Here is a 5,292-nt window from a genome sequence, read left to right on the forward strand (position 1 = left end):
AAATTGGCCATCCTGTCTGTCTCCACCCCTGCCCACTCACATTCCAGAGAAAATGGCACGAGGGGGGGGGGAGGCACAAGCTCTGTACTCTCCTCTTCCTGCATGTCTAAATAATGCACATACAAAACTATCAACAATAAAAATGTTTAAGATAAGTTTTACCTTTATTGTGAATCCAGAATCGCTGTTCCATTACTTCTACAAGGGTTACAAAAATCTCAGGTGGGTAAGGTTCTGGACTCCACGTGGTCAACCGCAGTTCTAGTCCCAGATTCATTAGCTTGAAGCTCACACCAGGTGTATGTGTGTGCACAAAATCCTGAGAGGAGAATGGAGAAGAGATGGCAGCATGGCCATCCCCCCAGGGAGGGGGTGATTTCTCGTTTTCTGTCTCTCTGTCTCTCCAGCGAATGCACACACCCTGTAGTAAAAATCTCTCTCAAAAAAAAACAAAAACAAAAACAAAAACAACAACAACAACAAAAAACGAACTAAATAATGCACATACAAAACTATCAACAATAAAAATGTTTAAGATAAGTTTTACCTTTATTGTGAATCCAGAATCGCTGTTCCATTACTTCTACAAGGGTTACAAAAATCTCAGGTGGGTAAGGTTCTGGACTCCACGTGGTCAACCGCAGTTCTAGTCCCAGATTCATTAGCTTGAAGCTCACACCAGGTGTATGTGTGTGCACAAAATCCTGAGAGGAGAATGGAGAAGAGATGGCAGCATGGCCATCCCCCCAGGGAGGGGGTGATTTCTCGTTTTCTGTCTCTCTGTCTCTCCAGCGAATGCACACACCCTGTAGTAAAAATCTCTCTCAAAAAAAAACAAAAACAAAAACAAAAACAACAACAACAACAACAACAAAAAACGAAAAACCCTCATTTGTTTATGAGATTAGAAATTGGATACAAGGAAAACTTCTGGAGTCTACTAGTTAGCCTGCCTTGCAGGGTAGAGTTCTCTGTGAATGGCGATCGAGTTCATCTTGGCCTGGTATCTTCAGGCCTCCCAGGTCCCCACTCATGCCGGTTACATCTACTTGCTCCACCAATGACTGAGAGAGAAAAGCTGAAGTCTTCATCTACAGCTGTGGATTCGTCATCGCGTAACCCGTGCCGCTGCCATGTAACTCCTCCCTACCGTCTTTGCCATTCTAAACTCTGCTATTTCCTAAAGTTAATTTATGAATTATTTCTTCCATAACGAGAGAAACAGAGGGAGAGAGAGAACGACAGTAGTACTGGCCCTGAGAAGTAGAAACGTAAAAGAAAGGAAGTTGTCTTTGACAAGTCTGAAATGTAATACGTCCTGGGAACCGATACACCGAGAGGCCTAGACAATTTACTTCACGCGATCAGGTGAGCGCAGCTCCTTCCCTCCTATCAACTCTGTCCACAAGCTGTGGTCAAGGTCTTGCAGTGACCACGTTGTGACAGCCTTACCTGGTCAGCTTCTGCAAGACGCAGTCGCAAGTAGCCTGTGAAGGCTGAGGAGACCCTAAGAGTACTCTGTCTTGGGACCAGCAGTTGGCGTAATGGCTATGTCGCTGAACTCCCATGTAGTCAACAGTGGTTCGAGCCCCGGACCCGCTGGCTTAAATTCATGGACCTGTTTCAGATCTGGTCTTAAGCTAAAGAGGCAAAAAGAGGCCTGGGTCACTCGCAGTCCTGCCTGGCTCAGCAGGGCCGGGCTGCCCTGAGGGGTGGGGATAAGCACTGCGTGTGCTCCTGGACCCGCCTCTGCATGCTCCCTCTGGGACCTGTCATGGGGCTGTCCACCGCCTCTGTTTTCATAAGGTTCTCTCTCAAAGAGAAACCACTTCTAAACCCAAGATGTACACATCTCCATGGAGAATATGATGGAAGAAATGGGCCGTAGGCCTCAGAGGTTTTTTTTTTCTTTCAAGACCTGAGGGGTCTTCAAATTTGCATCAGGGCAAACTGAGGGTACAACGCAGGGCAACTAAAACCTCAGTGACGGCCACTGCCCTGGATGTCTTCCCAGCCAGAGACGGCCCACCACGCTTTTTAATCTATTAAGACCTACAGGTGTAAACTTCGAATGCAAGACTGATACCTACGCACTTTCAACGTCCAGCTCCCAAGGGCACCCAGAGGAGCCCAGCCAAGTGGCATTGATTTTGCTACATTTACCATGGTTCAGGAGCTGACCGTAGGGCTCAGCAGTTGGTCCTGCAGGTTCCAGAGCTGTCTAGATTCAGGGATACAACGCAGAGAAAGACCAGGACCCGCGTCAGACTATCTCCATCTGAGTCTAGGTGCCCTCTTTTGCTTAGCTATAAGTTAATTACTCTCCCCGTACCTCAGTTTCTGCACTTTAAAAATGATCATGTCGATAATTGGGGCTGGCAGGTAGCATGGTGGTTAAAGGGGCTAGACTCCCACATGGCTGACCGTGGTTCAAGTCCCAGACCTAGCAGCTTGCTTTCGCACTTTCTTTCTCTCTCACTCTGTCCTTCTCTGATCAAATTAAAATAAATTTTAAAATAAATACATAAAGTTAAGTAAAATAATTCTTTTAAAAAATGGTCATGATGATAATAGTAACAGTAACTCTCTAGAATTTTTATTATAATTAAATGAGCTCATGTTTTATTAGCATTAAGATCACTGTCTGGCACACAGTTCATGTCATGTGCTATTACAGAACTGATAAGTGACCTATCTTAAAAGCAGAGTAGTCGATTATTTTGCAATGAGGCAATACAGTTGTTGAGGAACTGCAGACTCACGTTGGCCTGACCTGACCGCAAGAAGACGGGGCCACATGGTCCCAATGAGTGTAAAATGCCAGCATGTGTGCCCAAGATCCCGAGAAGGGACTGAAGGAGAAGGGATTGCACTGTGGCCATCTCCCCTCTCTCTGTCTCTCTCTGGCAAGTGCACCCTATGGCAAAACCCCCAAAAAAATGTCAGCAAGCAAGAGGGATGGTTCTAATTTAAGTATCTAGTAATATTAGGCTCTGAGATAGGTTCAGATTTCACATTCCTTCTGCAGATAAACTAGTACATCTGTCAGGCAAGAATTGTGAGCCTGAAGGTCATCTGCTGCGTGGTTATTCTGCGTAGCTTACCACTGATCTACTTTAGCCGCTGTAACTGTAATCATCGTGTTACAGTAATGATTTGTGAGCACTTACTATGTCCATTATAAGCATAAATATTCTCTCCTGTATTTCTCACAGAATTCCTGAAAGTAATGCTGTTACAGGGGAGAAAGCCAAGACTCAGAGACAGACAGAACCCTCTGAGCTTCCACCCTGGTAGTCCCTTGCCTGGAGCACACATCGGCCCGCTGTCCAGCTCACTCGTACTCCTCCTGCAGGACTCGGTTCTAGCGCTCCCTTCCCTGGAAAGCACGCCCACACCCTGACCCTGCGCCAGGCGCCCTTGCTCTCTTCCCCGAGTCCTCGGCATGACCTCTGCAGTCGCTCACTACGCCGCTGTGGGTGCTCTGAGCTGGGTTGGCCCGGAGCACACCGGTGAAGTGCTGTGCACGGAAAGCCGGATCCCACATGGCCCACTGAGGTTCGACTTCCAGCCCTTCAGCATGAAAAGCATGCCAGGTTCATATGTGCACATGCCACACGTCCCAACAGCATGGAGAATGGAGAAGGGATCAGGCCGTGATCACGCTCCACTGAGGATGCTTCTCTGGCTCTCTCTTTTCCTCCGTCTCTGTATCTCTTTCGGGTGAGCACACATAAAACAATAAGAACATGAAACGTTCTCAGCCGTCTCCTCCATGAGGCCAGCCTGTACTCTACTATGATGAAATCTTTTTTCTTCCCCAAAGGTCCTCGATATCTGGCAGAAATGATTAACCAGTAGAATGAGCATAGTGCCTGCTGTCAAGCTCAGTACCCTGAGGAGTCACAGAACAACTCGAATAATGGTAAAGGGTTCAGGCCCCAAATGGGTGAGTTAACAAAGGACCCTCCATGGCTCATTCCGGTCCTGAGCCACTACCATGCTGAGACTCAAGCTTAACCCTGGTGGGTTTGAACAGATGATGCCAACCTTCACTGAAAGAATTTAAGACGATGGTAAGAAAGTCAGTTCCGTGTTCAAATAAGCCAAAGAAACTGCCCTTTGAAGTTGGCAAACCTAGCTAAAAGTAAAGGGCCCAGGCACTCTCTTTAAAGATGGGGGGAAATCCACAATGCACTGTCATAGCATCTTATACTGCCCCACTTCCAATTTTCCATTGTAAGCGACTACATAGTATTGACCCTAGAAACCAATTTGAATAATATCCCGTAAGAATAAACAGCTCAGTTGCAGAGCACAGATTGCATCTTAAAGGATAGGTAAACATCTTGCGCAAAGAAAGAAGAGACTCAGCCCCTCTCTGTCACCAAATGGCCCCTGCCAAGCAGCAGTGGGCTCCTGCCAAACTCCTTTCCGGGACTTAATGTGTTGTTGACCTCTATTGATCATCCAGGTGACCTTCAACAAGCTGCTTCATTCAGTATTCATTCTTTTCTGCCGTCTAAGGTCTTCATGAATTTTAAATCAATTCAAAACCGATCTGCATCCATCAACCCCCACTTATTTTCTGTTCCATTAGTCCAAAATATATCAAAAACCTTTCCCACTAGGAAACTTACAGTGAGAACCTCACTCAATAGCAAGCATATTCATCTCACTTAAGCTTGGAAACAAACTTAACAAAATGTAGCACGCTTCCTCTTCTCTTGTTTCAAAATTGTCCTCTCCTGGCAAGAAACATACTTTGAGAGGTCTCTGGCAGAGGGCTAGTTTTGATAGCCAGTGTCATCATCTAAATCTCACCACAAATATTGATCAGTTCCAGAGTAGCCAAGGTGAGCAGGCCCCAATTCTGTGAGAGCCAAGTTTAACCTGAGGATTCTGGAAATATGAATTCTTCGGTGAATTCAGCACAAGATAACGTTCTCGAGTTCTGATGCAAATCTGTGGACGCTGGGTTTGTCAAGAACAGTGCCACAGCAGTGCAAGAATCAGAGTGTAACGTGCCCCCATTCATGTGCTTTTCAGGTGCGTTTCAGAGTCCACTCCTAGCTCAGATAAGCTCTGAAATCTGCAACAGTGGGTTTTATCCAGGGATTCTTGGCAATCAAAAATGCATGTGGTTACTTGTCAGAATCACCAGCAATACCAAGAGTGAACCCTAATGTAAACTATGAACTTTGGCTGCTAAAAATCTGTCAGTGTAGGCTCATCGACCACAGCAAATGCACTGCTCTGGGAGGGGTGTTGGCAGTGGGAGAGGCCGTGCAC

This window comes from Tupaia chinensis, unplaced genomic scaffold (assembly GCF_000334495.1).
Source record: "Tupaia chinensis unplaced genomic scaffold, TupChi_1.0 Scaffold000430_1, whole genome shotgun sequence".
NCBI classification, from domain to species: domain Eukaryota; kingdom Metazoa; phylum Chordata; class Mammalia; order Scandentia; family Tupaiidae; genus Tupaia; species Tupaia belangeri.